Source organism: Anoplophora glabripennis, unplaced genomic scaffold (assembly GCF_000390285.2).
Source record: "Anoplophora glabripennis isolate ALB-LARVAE unplaced genomic scaffold, Agla_2.0 scaffold543, whole genome shotgun sequence".
NCBI classification, from domain to species: domain Eukaryota; kingdom Metazoa; phylum Arthropoda; class Insecta; order Coleoptera; family Cerambycidae; genus Anoplophora; species Anoplophora glabripennis.
In genome coordinates, this window is record NW_019416617.1 from 157,955 (window position 1) to 175,065 (window position 17,111).

The 17,111-nt window shown below is 35.8% G+C and overlaps 1 protein-coding gene and 1 pseudogene across 1 annotated transcript in view; both read right to left on the reverse strand.

Moving 5' to 3' along the window:
• Positions 1 to 17,111, reverse strand: part of LOC108914411 (zinc finger protein 721) — a 115,705-nt gene that overhangs the window by 63,796 nt on the left and 34,798 nt on the right. The window lies entirely within an intron of this gene.
• Positions 3,234 to 7,624, reverse strand: LOC108914416 (annotated as a pseudogene).

Genomic DNA, 17,111 nt, shown 5'->3' on the forward strand with positions numbered 1-17,111 from the left:
GTTTATTTGTTCATTTTTGGGAGTAACAGGCTAAAGCGTTATCTATCCTAATTTATATTGTAATAATAATAATACTGTGAATTTAAAATATGGCCAATATAATTTAATTTATTTGCAAATTTTTTTTTGAATATCTCATCAGGTTTTCTTTAACGAGAACCTACTAGATTTTACATTTACTCAAATGATAACACAACTGTTTTTTAATAAATAAAAATACAAATTTGTGGAGGATATCGAAGTATATACACACACCACCAGAACCTATAAAATTAGATTTTACTTAAAATATTTGCTTCTGCAATAAAAAGTGAAGTAGAACTCACCATTACCCAAAAGTGAAATAGTAATTTCTCTGTCAACTGCGAAAAAACGAGATAAAAAGCGGACAACACGCCATTAATGGCTACAATTATTCACTTCTTTTTGTGTTGTATGTAGGTTGGAACGATTCCAGGGGTTCTCAAAAGTTCTAAGTTTTGATTTTCAATTTTAAGCGCCGTTTTGTAGTTTTAACGATATTGATGATTGAAAATGCTTATTCCTATTCAATCGTCCTAACAGCATTAAAAAAATCCTTAGTTTGTAAACATCCTGTATATTTTTCAAAAGTCTGATATTTACGTACAGATCAATGTTTATACAAGGTGCTAACGAAGTAAATACTCAAAATTGGAGAGTGTGTAAAACATGTCGAAATATGATGAAAACCTTAGTAGAGTTTTTGTTAGTGGCGGCCCTTAAGGGAGAAACAGTCCCTTGAAGGGGTAACTCAGGAAATAGTTTTTATTTCATAACTTCAAAACGGTTTAATATTAAATCACAAAAATAGGTTGTATTACTATTTATATGCTTAATAATCGGTATAATATACAAATCAACATTGCTACAGGGGCCTAAGAGAATGCAATCCCGCATTCTCTGAGGTAAATTAAATTTTTTTTTTCTACGCAATTTTTTCTACTTCCTGAACCGAAAATATGAAAATTTATCATATTTGGCATAAAAAAGGTACTCTTGTTAGATTTTCTTATGGCACAATATAATACATTTATTTTCAGCAGCTCACGCTATTAAAATCTAACAAGAGTACATTTTTTATGCGAAATATGATAAATTTTCATAATTTCGGTTCAGGAAGTAGAAAAAATTGCGTACAAAAAAAATTGTAAAAATTTCCCCATGATCCCGCATTTTCTTACCCCCCTGTAGCAAATCTTGATTTGTATATTATGCTGATTATTAAGCATATATTAGTACAACCCCAAAATTTAATTTTAAATCGTTTTGAAGTTATGCGATAAAAACTGTTTCCTGAGTTACCCTTAGAGGGGCCGCCACTGAGAAAAACTTTACTAAGGTTTTCATCGTATTTCGACATGTTTACATACTCTCCAATTTTGAGTACTTATTTCATTAACACCTTTTATTTTTACAAGCTTTTATTTAACTTGCCTAGTTAGTATGGGTCAAATCTTGCAAGTGAATTTTAAAACAGTTATCTCCAATCGAATGAGCTGAAATGTTGCACACACGTTTAGTTTGGATGACAATGCATGGTTAGCCAAGTGACGTCATTCTAAATCCAATATGGCGGACTCCCAACAATAGCGGACCAGTTATTTTTTATGCACCCCCATGATATGGGTATCAAATGAAAGGGTTTGCTAAGAATACGAAAAAAAATTACGTCACTAAAAGCTTGTTTTAAAAAAAAATATGAAAGAACTTATTTTAAAATAGAATAAAAATATAAAACGTTGGCGATAAAATGTAACAGTCACTCCTTACGCAACACCCAATTCAAAAGGTTCTCTTATCATTTTATGTACTATTTGTCCTTAAGATATAGGGATAAATTCAGGAACAGAAGTTAATAAAAAATTTTTTTATTTAATAAATTTTAGTAATTTATTTTTCTTACAAAAATATATTCCACTTTATACTAGGACAGTCATATGCGTTAAACAAGAAGTATACACGTATTAATAAAAGTAAATGTATTCAGGCTACAACTTTATAACTTTCGATGATTATACAGTGTACAATTTCGTTTACGAGGATTATCAGATATGCTCTCTTCAACGAAAAAAATTCCATCAACGTAGCACTTCGGGTTATATAGGAAGTAGCTGTTAACTTCATTATTTTAAATGGAAGACCCTGTATATTATAGCATTATCGACAAGATAAATTAAAAATGTTAAAGCTTCCTTCTACCTAAATCTAACCGTTTTCGAGATAATCGACATTTTATAAAAATTTTGAAATGCAAGCGTTTCGAAAATTCCTTATATCTTTCTTCGTTTTGGAAACTTTCTCTAGCTTTTCGGAGCGTACAAAGAATATAAAATGCACTACCTTTTATTATTAAAATTACCTGAAAAAAATTATACTAAGTATCCCATTGTATATACAGGGTGTTCAAAAAGTTTGGAACCTCCCTCTATCTCAGAAAATACTGCTCAAACAAAAAATGATTAGGACAAAAGTTGCAGGGTTTCGAGGGAATAATCCTTGACCCAGGTGACCTTGACCATGACCTTGAAGGTCATTTAGAGGTCAAGTTGAAAATTTTAAATGGAACCGTATACTTTTGACCCCGGAAATGGTAAGAGCGGAAAATTTTACGTTCGAATGTGACCTTGACCATGACCTTTAAGGTCATTTAGAGGTTTGACGTTACAGTTACCTTTAGGTCATGGTATAGGTCATTTTTGAGTTTTATGCTCACGCAATTTCCGCAGTCAAGAATATCGGGTCATTTATTAAAAATCGACTTGACCTGTAAACGACCTTGAAGGTCATGGTTAAGGTCATACCCGAACGTACAAATTTCCATTTTCCGGGGTCAAAAATATATGTCTCCATTTAAAATTTTCAGGTTGACCTCTAAATGACCTTGAAGCTCATAGTCAAGGTCACATTCGAACGTAAAATTTTAGGCTCTTACCATTTCCGGGGTCAAAAGTATACGGTTCCATTTAAAATTTCCAACTTGACCTCTAAATGACCTTCAAGGTCATGGTCAAGGTTACCGTTGGATTGTTCACTCAAAACCCTGCAAATTTTGTCATAATCATTTTTTTGTTTGAGCAGTATTTTCTGAGATAAAGGGGGGGGTTCAAACTTTTTGAACACCCTGTATAAAAAAAATTATTAAATTATATCTTGAAAAAAAATCCCCGTTGCAACAGTCTTTTAAATAAATAAATATAATAACTTCCAAATCTCGCTGATTATCAAACGCAAATTAATAATACAATAATTGTCTTTCTTACATAAATAGGTACTTTTATTTTTTTTATTCTACAGGAGATCCGCTGCACTGATGGTCTTTTAGTAAAGTGTTAGTGATAAACTTCCTGAGGCAAAAGGAACACTTGTAGGGCCTCTCCCCTGTGTGGTACCTCATGTGGACGTTCAAGGACGACTTCTGCGTGAACCGCTTTTGGCAAACTTCGCAAACAAAAGGCCTTTCCTTGGTGTGAACCCGTAAGTGAGTTCTGAGATGTTGCTGCGTAGTGAACCTTTTCTCGCAAAATTCGCACTGAAACGGTCTTTCCCCCGTGTGAGTCCTCATATGATTCCTCAAACTAAGGATAGAAGTGACCACTTTCCCGCAGACGGAGCACACGTTTTTGTTTTCGCCCGCGTGACCCTTCATGTGGACGCGGAAGGACTGGGACCGTTTCAGAACTTTGTGACATACCTCGCATGGATACTCGACGTTCTTGTAGTTGGGGTCGTGCGTTTTGACGTGGAATTTGAAGTACGAGGAGTCTTTGAACATCTTACTGCAGTACTGGCAGGTGAACTTCGGTTCAGCGTGCATATTCTTATAGTGAAAGGTCAGCTCGGCCTGGTAGTTGAACTTCCTGTCGCATTTGTGGCAGTGGAACCGGTACTTGTTCATGTGAACGTTTTCTATGTGGATCCTCAGTAGGTTCTTCTGGTGGTACTTCTTTTCGCAAAGGTGGCACTTGAAGTAGTGGATGTTCTTCAGGTGTTTCAGTTTCTTGTGGTTTTCCAGGAGGTATTTCTCTTTGAATACCTTTTTGCACATGTCGCAGGGAATGGTCTTCGCCTTGTGCACCCGCTTGTGCTTCTGCTTTTTTTCCAGGTCTAGGAAGCATTTTCCGCATAAGTCACATTTAAAAATCGGGAGCATTACTGTGACCCTAAAATACATAAAAGTTAGTGGAGGAATCGTAGGTTCGCAAAGACAACAATCATAACGTATTACACTTTAGATCTAGCAAATGTTAAACAGTTAGTGGTCGATGATCGCGCACATTAGTGCTGTTTTTTAAACGTTTGAAAAGTTTTTGGGTATAATACAATTTTTTTATAATACAAATTTTTCCTAACCAACCTAATCTAGATTAGTGGAAGGTTACTAATAGATAAAACAGATAATAATGAAACTTAATATTTCATATTTGTTAAAAATACATTTGACAAACATGCATTTTCTGCAATATTTACTTTGTAAGGAATGTATAGATTTTCTTGACAACATGATTGAAGTTTATCTAAATATTTAATTCTTTCAGTATTTTATAATAAACTCAGCAAAAAAATTAAGGGAGCAGAAAAGTTTCCAAATTTTTTAGTGATTTTTGAAAGGCTGTAACTTCGTTAATAATGGTCGTATCAAGAAAAAAAAAGAGCATCTTGAAGCTTGAGGATTCTAGTTTTGAAATGCTAATATGAAAATTTTTTTGAGGATCACTCTCGGCGCAATAAAAAAAATAATGCAAGGCAAAAAAATTTACAAATACTTTTCCTGGCTTTAATCAATGTCAATGGTTATTTAGCCTTATTCTTCAGCTTCAATTTATTTTTTTTTATTTGCCGTACAGTTATTTCTCAATAAGATATAGGCTATTGAGTGAAAAGTCACCTTTTTTTTATCATCGATATCTCATGAACTAATCGTACAGCGAACGGAAAATGGATTTTAGAATCCTGTATCAATCTTCCTCAAGATCCTTTTGGTATGTTTGAGATTTTTTTTTAAACTCGGTATTAATTTGAAAATGAGCAAAAAATTACTTTTTCTGTTTTGGAAAATGAACGACTACTTTGTGAATATTGCGAAAAATTCCAATATTTGTAGTTTTTCTTTTTAGCTCAATGAGGTGTAAATTTTGAAATCGATCAATTGAACCATTTTCCTTTCCTGAATCGTTAAAGTTTTATAAAAAATTAAAGGAGGTTTACTGTTCCTTAAACGTCAATTAATCACACAGCCACACACAAAATAAATTGTCTGTACTTTTCATGCAACATATGTTATCCGTAGTATTTTTGCCTTCTGATCACGAAAACAGTTTCAGAATCGAGATATCACATCAAAGGAATTTTCTAACCTCAAAAAATAGGTCAAAAATAGCAAAAATTCACGAAAAAGTGCGAGGAAAAATACACAACATCCTTTGTCTATATTCAAATGTTCATTTATATGGTTGGTGCCCCGCCGAACGTGAATCCGTTGTCAGAATTGATAGTTCTTTTTCTAACTTCAAAAAAAAAACGGGTCAATTAACGTCAGATATCACGAATTTTCAAAAAATAAGTTTCACGCCAAATTTGGTGTACGGGGGTTTTCGGGGTCGCTGATCACTAGAGTTCGAGGTTTTCGTCGGCTAGTCATAGGCGTGTTCATCGTAATCAAATAAATAAACTGGTGGGTATAAATAAAAATAAGTAAATTTTCGTACTTTATCAGCGAAAGGTCGTTTTTACCCATTGGTGCGTTCGACATTATTAGAATATTAAAACACATATACACGAAGCAAACGCGAAACCAATAACTGCCGTTATTACAGGTTTCGTACGATGCGCTGTAGCGAAAGGCCGACGCGACGGTTATGATCATCCGACCGAGTCCCGAACTCTACTGATCATGAATTCGAGGTAAGAATTGGGAAATTCATTTTGTAATATTTTTGTTTACTTTATAACCTGCGTCATCATCAATCATGTAACCCTCTTTTTTTCGACTATATATTTTCTGAAAAAGATCTATTCACGGGTTTTCTGCCTAATCTCAGGTAATAAAGTACATATGTAATTGATTAAATTTTTAAAAACGAATTTTGTAAATCTGATTCGTTATCAGTGACACTGCGAAATTGTTAATTTTTGAAAATTTGGTCGGCCATCTTGAATTTTGCAAAATTGACCTCGAATTCGTGAAAGCGACCCTGGAAACCCCTGATTACTAAATTTGTCGCGAATCTTTTATTTTTTGAAAATTCGTGATATCTGACCTAAATTGATCCGTTTTTTTTTTGAGGTTTGAAAAAAGAACCATCAATTCTGACCGCGGAATCACGTTTGGGGAGGTCTTAACCATATAAATGAACATTTGAATATAGACATTTTTTTTTGTATTTTTCCTACTTTTTCGTGAATTTTTGCTATTTTTGACCTGTTTTTGAGGTTAGGAAATTCCTGTGGTAGCTCAATTCTGACATCAGATTCGTAATCATGAGGCAAAAATACTACGGATATCATATGTCGCATGAAAAGTACAGACAACTTTTTTTATGTGGCCGTCATTTATTAAGAGAAAAAAAAAATTGCGTTATTTTTCTCACAATTTCGCGTTAAATACTCAAAATTTTGAAAAAAAAATCAACTGAAAAACATCCTTTTTACAATTTCACATTGAATACATATTTCAAATGTCCGAATGTTGAAATTTAAAAAGAATATGTATATTGAAATTTCAAAATATTCAGGAAATTATTTATTCTGTTCAGTTCTGACGCCTTTTTTTTTCTTCGCATGCCCTATTTCATTGAGTTAAAATTAATTTAATTCATTTAATCTTCATGCATTTTTTTATACGCATTTTTTCTAAAGCCTTAAAAAAACGTTTTTTACGAATTTACCAATTTTTTCATTAATGAAAATAATTTTAAATTTCATTAACAATTTTTTTTTCGACATTTCATAAGTACATGCCTATTCAACGTGAAATTGAAAAAATTTGATTTTTTTTTCAAAATTTTAAATTATTTTTTAAATATTTGATGAGTTTGATTTAACGTGAAATTGCGAGAAAAATAACGCAAACATTTTTTTTATCTTTATCATGATTAATTGATTTTCAAGGAGCAATAACCCTACTCCTTTAATTCTGTATAAAACTGATGATTCAGGAAAGGAAAACGGTTTGACCGATCAATTTAAAAAAAAGTAATTTTTTTGCATTTTTCAAATAAATACTTGTAATTTTTTTTTCTCAACATACCTAAAGGCCCTTTGAAGAGGATAGATTCAAGCTTCCAAAACTCACCTTCTCACTTAATAGCCGATATCTCAATGAGAAATAATCGTAAATAAAAATAAATAATAGAAAATAAAAAAACCAAATTGAAGCTTATGAATCAGACTAAATGACCCTGGCATTGATTAAGCCAGAAAAAAATTTCTGATGCACTAAAAAAATTTGAAAATTTTTCTGCTTTGCTGAGTATACTTCTTTCAATTGTTTATTTCTGTAATTTCTTCTGACCGTACTATGTATCTATTTCTACCAGTTTGTTCATTCAACCGGTATCCCAGTGCACTGATGATCTTTCAGCAAAGTATTGGTGATAAACTTCCGCAAACAAAACGAGCACTTGTAAGGTCTCTCTCCGGTATGGTATCTCATGTGGACGTTCAAGGACGACTTCTGCGTGAAACCTTTTTGGCACACCGCACATATAAAAGGCCTCTCTTTAGTATGGACGCGTAGGTGAGTTTTTAAGTGCTGTTGCTTAATGAACCTTTTCTCGCAATATTCGCACTGGAAAGGCCTTTCGCCTGTATGGGTCCTCATGTGGTGCCTCAAGGTGGCTTTGCAGGTCACTACTTTACCACACACGTTGCAGACATGTTTGTTCAAACCCGCGTGGCCCTTCATGTGCACCTGGTACGATTGGACGCATTTCAGTACTTTGTGGCATACGTTGCAGGGATACTCGACGTTCTTGTAGTTGGTATCGTGCGTTTTTACGTGGAATTTGAAGTATGTGGGGTCTTTGAACATTTTACTGCAGTATTCGCAAGTGAATTTAGGCCCTTCGTGTACGTTTTTGAAGTGCAGATCGAACTCGGACTGGTAATTGAACCCCCTCTCGCACTTGTCGCATCGGAACTTGAACTTGTTCTGGTGAGCGTTTTCTATGTGCACCCTGAGAAGGTGCTTCCAGTGGAACTTTCTCTCGCATAGGTGACAGTTGAAGTAATTGACGTTCTTCAGGTGTTTTATCTTCTTGTGGTACTGCAGCAGGTACCTTTCCTTGAACACCTTGTCGCACAGGTCGCAAGGGAAGGACTTGTTCCTGTGCGTGCGCTTGTGCTTCTCCAGTTTTTTGAAGTCCAAGAAACATTTGTCGCACGCGTCACAATTGAATATCGGCGGCATTATGCACATTTCCGTCCTGAAATACACAAGAATTACTGGGAGAATATTAATGATCGTGTACTTTTCAATAAAAATACAGTTCTGGAATAACTTTCATAAAAATAATTTCATGCTTTAGTAAAATGTAACATTTTGGGAGGGAGAAGTAAAAAATGTGTGATAGAAACAATGTATTTTTGTATTGGTTCGACTTCAGCAGCTCACATGAAAACAATAGCGATTATTCTAATTTACTAAATCGGACCAGTGCACCGATGGTCCTTTAACAGAGTGTTCGTGACGTACTTTTTGAGACAGATTTCGCACTTGTAAGGCCTGTCTCCAGTGTGGTACCTCATATGGACGTTTAGCGACCCCTTCTGAGTAAAACCCTTGTGGCACAAACCACAGACGAACGGTCTTTCTTTCGTGTGAACGCGTAAGTGAGCCTTCAGATGAGGTCGAGTGACAAATCTTTTTTCGCAAAACTCGCACCCGAAAGGTTTTTCTCCGGTGTGCGTCCTCATGTGGTGCGTTAAACTGCCAAGGGATGTCACTACCTTTCCGCACACGTTGCAAACGTGCTTGTTCAAACCCGCGTGACCTTTCATGTGCTTTTGGTACGATTGGACGCATTTCAGTACCTTGTGGCATAACTCGCAAGGGTACTCGACGTTTTTGTAGTTGGGATCGTGTGTTTTTACGTGAATTTTGAAGTAAGTGGGATCTTTGAACATTTTAGTGCAGTGCTCGCATTTAAATTTAGGCGCATCGTGTACGTTTTTGTAGTGTAGATCGAATTTGGACTGGCAATTGAATCCCTTCTCGCACTTATCGCACCGGAATCTGAACTTGTTGTGGTGAGCGTTTTCGATGTGCTTCCTGAGCAGGTGTTTCCAGTGGAATTTCATTTCGCACAGATGACAGCTGAAGTAATTGACGTTCTTAAGGTGTTTTATTTTCTTGTGGTACTGCAACAGGTACCTTTCATTGAACACTTTATCGCACAGATCGCACGTGAATGTCTTGTTCCTGTGCGTGCGTTTGTGCCTCTCGAGCTTTTTGGAGTCCAAGAAACATTTTTCGCACGCGTTGCAATTGAAAATCGGCGGCAATTCCATCCTAAAATACACAAGTTACTAGGAGATTAATAAAATTGTATGCGACGAACACCGATAAACAAAAATATATTTGGGAAAATAAATCGTGGATATACAAAAACATGTTTTAAAATATTGGTCCTACATTTGGAAAACGGGAGGGAAAAGTAAAATATGTTTAATAAAAAAATGTATTTCCGACAGTACAAACAGCTTCATTAACTTTTCACTTTCCTATTCACAAAATCTGTGTGAATATTGACAAAATATTAAGTTGTTTTCCGATGCTAACACCCGCACCATCATCACCTAGTATCTACAGGGTGTTTTAAGAAGTAGCATAAATGATACCGGTGAATCTACAGTTAAAGAGAACACGTTTTGCATAAAAATGACCTTCAGTGTCCAAAAAGATATGGAATAGTACTGTAATTTGGCAATTAAAAACATAAAAGTTATTTAAAATAAACTAGGCTATTTGATACGTATTTTTGAATATTCAGTTTTTATTAAACAAAAAAAATTATAGCAAAAAAATAGCTTAAGGGATGCTTACTTCAATCCCCTCCAAGGGGCAGATATTTTTGAAAAAATGGTTGAGAAATTGCACACATGCATTAGTAGAACATTTGTGTAAAATTTTACTACTATATCTTTTTTGATTTTCAAGTTACAAGTGATATTCCATATATCTTTGGAAATTTTGAGAGGCTGTTACTCCAAAGGGATGAACATTTTACTAAGTGCTTTCTTAAGCAAAACATGTTTTTTTTAGCTGCAGATATACTTCACTTCAGTTTTCATTTGTTATTTACTAAAAATTGCTCATATCGGTGGATTGGTTGTTCAGTAAACGTATTTTATACGTCTCTATAAACAATTGTAAGTAGTAAACGCCGCATATAGCCGGAGTTGTAATTAGGAGCAAAGAAATATATATACGGGCTTTTTAAGTCTATTTCATAACTTTGCGGCATGTTCTTCGAGTCATTTTAGGTCCAAAAAGTCTTAATGAAAGTCTAAAGCGTCACAATTTTAAATATCTACAAAGAGATTTTACATAGATTAATGAAACTTAAGAGTAGTGGTAATACAACTGAACTGTTTGTTGTCTTGACGATGTATGTTATTTATAATAATAATAATGTTGCTATTTACTATCACTATTATTGTCCTGCAACATATTTCCTATGAACATGTTCACACTTGTATTAGTAAACAGTTCTGTTAAGAGCCGCGTGTCCCTGAACTCTAGTTAGTACTGATTTACCTTCAGCATCTTCAATTGCTTCAGTAAATCGTCTGCAATTTATAACAGAATATTACTATTTTTTAAGCAAGTAAAATTACTACTGTGTCTTAAGTCACTGAACTGGACCGGCACATCGATGGTCCTTTAACAAAGTGTTCGTGACGAATTTCTTGAGACAGATTTCGCACTTGTAAGGCCTGTCTCCAGTGTGGTACCTCATATGGATGTTTAGCGACCCCTTCTGAGTAAAACCCTTGTGGCACAAGCCGCAAACGAACGGTCTCTCTTTCGTGTGAACGCTCAAGTGAGTCTTCAGATGTGGCCGGGTGCCAAATCTTTTTTCGCAAAACTCGCACCCGAAAGGTTTTTCTCCTGTGTGCGTCCTCATATGGCGCGCCAAACCGCTAAGGGATGTCACTACTTTTCCGCACACGCTGCACACGTGCTTGTTCAAACCCGCGTGACCTTTCATGTGATTTTGGTACGATTGGACGCAATTCAGTACCTTGTGGCATACCTCGCAAGGGTACACGACGTTTTTGTAGTTGGGATCGTGTGTTTTTACGTGAATTTTGAAGTAAATGGGATCTTTGAACATCTTAGTGCAGTGCTCGCATTTAAATTTAGGCGCATCGTGTACGTTTTTGTAGTGTAGATCGAATTTGGACTGGCAATTGAATCCCTTCTCGCACTTATCGCACCGGAACCTGAACTTGTTGTGGTGAACGTTTTCGATGTGCTTCCTGAGTAGGTGTTTCCATTGGAATTTCCCTTCGCATAGATGACAGCTGAAGTAATTGACGTTCTTCAGGTGTTTTATTTTCTTGTGGTACTGCAACATGTACCTTTCATTGAACACTTTATCGCACAGATCGCACTTGAAGGTCTTGTTCCTGTGCGTGCGTTTGTGCCTCTCGAGCTTTCTGGAGTCCAAGAAACATTTTCCGCACGCGTTGCAGTTGAAAATCGGCGGTAATTCCATCCTAAAATACACAAGAGTTACTGGGAGATTAATAAAATTGTATGCGACCAACACCGATAAACAAAAATACATTTGGGAAAATAAATTCGTGGATACACAAAAACATGTTTTAAAATATTGGTCCTACATTTGGCAAACGGGAGGGAAAAGTAAAAAATGTTTAATAAAAAAATTTATTTCCGACAGTGCAAACAGCTTCATTAACTTTTCACTTTCCTATTCACAAAATCTGTGTGAATACTGACAAAATATTCAGTTGTTTTCTGGTGCTAACACCCGCACCATCATCACCTAGTATCTACAGGGTGTTTTAAGAAGTAGCATAAATGATACCGGTGAATCTACAGTTAAAGAGAACACGTTTTGCATAAAATGACCTTCAGTGTCCAAAAAGATATGGAATAGTGCTGTAATTTGACAATTAAAATTATAAAAGGTATTTAAAATAAACTAGGCTATTTGATACGTATTTTCGAATATTCAATTTTCATTAAACAAAAAAAAAATATAGCAAAAAAATAGCTTAAGGGATGCTTACTTCAATCCCCTCCAAGGGGCAGATATTTTTGAAAAAATGGTTGAGAAATTGCACACATGCATTAGTAGAACATTTGTGTTTTTAGAAATTTTACTATACGGGCTTTTTAAGTCTATTTCATAACTTTGCGGCATGTTCTTCGAGTCCAAAAAGTCTTAATTAAAGTCTAAAGCGTCATAATTTTAAATATCTACAAAGAGATTTTACATAGATTAATGCAACTTAATAGTAGTGGTAATACAACTGAACTGTTTGTTGTCTTGACGATGTATGTTATTTATAATAATAATGTTGCTATTTACTATCACTATTATTGTCCTGCAACCTGCAACATATTTCCTATGAACACGTTCACACTTGTATTAGTAAACGGTTCTGTTAAGAGCCGCGTGTCCCTGAACTCTAGTTAGTACTGATTTACCTTCAGCATCTTCAATTGCTTCAGTAAATCGTCTGCAATTTATAACAGAATATTACTATTTTTTAAGCAAGTAAAATTACTACTGTGTCATCAGTCACTGAACTGGACTACCGGCACATCGATGGTCCTTTAACAAAGTGTTTGTGACGAATTTCTTGAGACATATTTCGCACTTGTAAGGTCTGTCTCCAGTGTGGTACCTCATATGGACGTTTAGCGACCCCTTCTGGGTAAAACCCTTGTGGCACAAGCCGCAAACGAACGGCCTCTCTTTCGTGTGAACGCGCAAGTGAGCCTTCAGATGTGGCCGGGTGACAAATCGTTTTTCGCAAAACTCGCACTGGAAAGGCTTTTCCCCGGTGTGCGTTCTCATGTGGTGCGTTAAACTCGCGGTAGACGTCACTACTTTCCCGCACACGTTGCAGACGTACTTGTTCTGACCCGCATGACTCTTCATATGCCTCTTTACGGACTGGGCGCACTTTAGGACCTTGTGGCATACCGTACAAGGGTATGTGGCGGCTTGGTAATTGGGTTCGTGGGTCCTGAGGTGTAATTTTAAGAGTTTTTGACCTTTAAACGTCTTGTTGCAACGCTGGCATTCCAAACGCAGTCCTTCGTGGATGTTCCTGAAATGAACGTCAAGAACTGACTGGTGGTTGAACCCTTTCTGGCATATGTCACAGTGGAACTTGTATTTATTAAAATGGATGTTGTCTATGTGTAACTTTAAAAAGGTCTTGTTGGTAGTTTTCGTGTTGCAAAGTTCGCAAGTGTAGTACGTGATTTCGTTGAAATGCTTGATCCTCCTGTGCTTCTCTAAGAAGCAGTAGGCGCGGAATTTCTCGCCGCAGATGTCGCAGGGGATATTTTTTTCGTTGTGAGTTCGGTTGTGGTTTATCAGTTTTCTCAGTTCGGAGAATTGTTTCCCGCACGTCTGGCATGAAAAAACCCTAAAATGTATACAATTATTGAAGTATTGCGAATGAACATGTTTTACTTGAACATAAATAAAACTAAGTTTTCGATAATGTCAAAATTTATTTATTAAAGCTATGGGTTTAAAATATTTCTATAAAAATATAATGACGCTGACATCAACATTCTTTAGAAATAATCTTTAGTTAGTAATTTTTTTCTTCAAGCTTCATGCGTCTGTAGGACCAGAACATTTATGATTCTTCAGCAGAGTCCTACTGACAAAGCTTCTAGGGCAAACCGTGCAGCCGTAAGGCTTCTCACCCGTGTGATACCGCATGTGTATCTTCAGCGCGGGTCTCTGCCTAAACCCTTTAGTACAAACGCTGCAAATGTAAGGCTTTTCATCGGTATGGATCCTCATGTGAGTCCTCAACATGATACTCTGACTGAACCCTCTGCTGCAGATGTTGCAAATGTAAGGCTTCTCCCCAGTATGTGTACGCATGTGACTTTTCAACGTACCCTTCCTGGAGAAGGTCTTCCCGCATATGTGGCAGATTTCGTGTTCTACCCCCACCTTGTGCTTCCTCATATGTACGCTGTAAGCTGTCCTTGAAGCGAACGTAGTGAGGCATTCGCAGCAGTTGTACTGTCGTTTTTCGAAAGCAGGATCATGAGTAACAACGTGATTGTTCAGTCCCTGTAATGTTTTGAAAGGCTTTTGGCAGCAGTGGCAAGTGAATCTTACGCTTTCGTGCTCGACTTGGTGGTGCACATCAAGCAAGGCTTTGACGAAGAATCCCTTTCCGCACGTGTCGCAGGTGAAACTGTAATTCTTTAGATGTACGTTCCTCATATGTCCATTCAAGGTTTGTTCCGTTTTAAAGAGAATCCCGCATAACTCGCACTCGTGGTTCTTTTCTGCTAGATGCACAGATCGCTTGTGCTTTTCCATGGTGTTTTTGTAGGGAAATAATTTGCCGCACAGGTCGCAGGAAATGTCACGGTCTTTATGTGCTCGCATATGTCTTTTAAGTTTTTTTGTGTCGTTGAAAATCTTCCCGCAACCTCGGCACGAGCCTTTGACTAAGTCGCTGAAATAAAATATCGAATCAGTCTGTTTCGAAATGGTCTAAGCCACAAGATATGTCAGTGAATTAGTTTTAAAAAGTATGTTATACAGGATGTAACTTTAAATGAGAGTCAGTTTTTTAGGGGTAATAGTAGATACATGTTTCCCTGAATACCAACCCGTTTTTTTAATCAATTATAATAATTAGTTCTTTAAAATGCAGTTTACATCTTGTTTACGCCAGTAGGCAACATACTACATAAACCAAAATAAACAAAACATCACAAAATTAACACTGACTAGTTTAAATTTAAGCAGAATCCGAGGAAAGCGTACGAAAACGATGCTGTAAGGCGATATCCCGACCGATAAGTATCAAATAACAAAATTATTGTAAGATTGGTTTACCATTTAAGAGATTATGGAAGCTTTGAACGGCACTACGCTAATGTTGGACAGGAACAAATTCACAGAGTGAGAAATCAAAACCAGAAATTTTAAACGCCATGGAAGGGCATCCTGGTACCAATACTAATAACTAGAGGATTGGCTACAAAATTTCAAGTATATCATATGCTGTAAAAATCAGTTGAGCAAACAGGATTATTTTATTTTACGTGTTTCTAAAGGTCAAAAGTAGTCTGCATAAATATAACCCCCATTCAAAGTTTCACCCTATATACTCGAGTCGTAAAACGTTAAAAAAATAATGTAACTGAAAATATGCATATTGAAAAAACAAATTTCATTATTAACTCTTATGTTCTTACTTAATTATAAAGCTATTAAGCTAATTCAAGTAAATTTAAAAAAATGCATACCTATTTTTTTGGTCTCGATGCACTATTTTTTTTTAGATTTACTGAATTAGTTTGATAACATTAAAATAAAATAAAAAATCATTGAATTTGTACCACTTTTCGCAGAAATATTTTTATTAATTGCAACATCATCTACAATTTCATATGTATGTATAATTTTATTTTTAGAAATTATTGAAGAAATATAAAAACATTATCAAAAGTCTAAACTAAAATTATTTAATTCAAAAGGAAACCTTCAACTTCTATTTTGCATTGCTTTAGAAGTCATAAATGTCATCTTCAATATTGGTACATTTAGGACAATAATTACAAAATGAAAAAATGACATATATTGTTGTTTTATGGAATGAGAAACACAATGCCTAAATACAGGGCGATTCACAACTTATCCAAAAAAATTTGGGAATAGACGCGGCATGAGAAATGGAGTCAATATCGTAAAAAAATTTTTTGTAAAATACTTAGTTTCCGAGAAACAAATTATTGAGTAGTACTTTCAACCATTACATAGCTGGACAACTGTAGTCTCTAGCGTCATTCGCAATACGTGGCCTCAGCGACTCCGAATACTGAAATCCGATTACAATCGTCATTGCGATAGTGTTTACAAAAGTTTTTTAATAGTTAGTGTCGAAAAATGGCTTGCATGTATAGCAACTCGGAGTTGATGGATATCGTTTTAATTTATGGTGAAGCAAGACAACATTTGTATTATGGTGAAGCATTTATGTTATGGTGAAGCAAGACAACACTTGTGTTAGTTCGTAGAAACTGAGTAAGACGGATCCAAATGTGTTTACACGTAGGTGGACAAAATTTTGAACAGATGTAACATCAGGTATGTCAAATTATTTTGTTATTTAAAACACAAATTAATTTTATTAATTAATAATAACAATGGCGACAAAAGCAGTTGAGTTAGCTGATATAAAATTCTATTTACTTCTTTCCTTGCGAAATTCTGCTCTTGCGTTTTTATCACTGCCGCCATGTCGGTCGCATTGTGCGAGGTCAGGTTTTACAGTGGACCAGTTTCCAGTGCCGTGAAGAAGTGTATTTTTAAATCATTTTCGAACTGCCCTTTTTGATTTTTTCTTTAGAAAATTGTATTTGTAAGAGTCCCCTGTACATCCAAATTTTTTTTTTCGATAAGTTCTGAATCACTGTATAGCTAGTTAAGAAGACTTATTTTGAAAATTCAACATTGATATTTTCAACCTACAACTACTCCTTTTCTCAACTGGGGCCAGAGCACCTGTGGCTCTTCAGCAACGTCCCGCTTACGTAGCTTCTGGAACAAACTGTGCAACGGTAAGGTTTTTCGCCCAAATGATACCTCATATGGACGTTCAAAGCTGGTTTTTGTCTAAAACCTTTGGTACAAATCGTACAGACGTAGGGCTTCTCGTCGGTATGAATCCTTATATGAGTTTTCAGCAAACTATTTTTGTTAAATTCTCTGCCGCAAGTGCCGCAAACGTAAGGTTTTTCACCCGTATGGGTCCGCATGTGGGCCTTGAGGCTGCCCTTTTTGGTGACGGTCCTCCCACATACGTCGCAAGTGTGGCATTCCTCCCCCACCTTATGCTTCCTC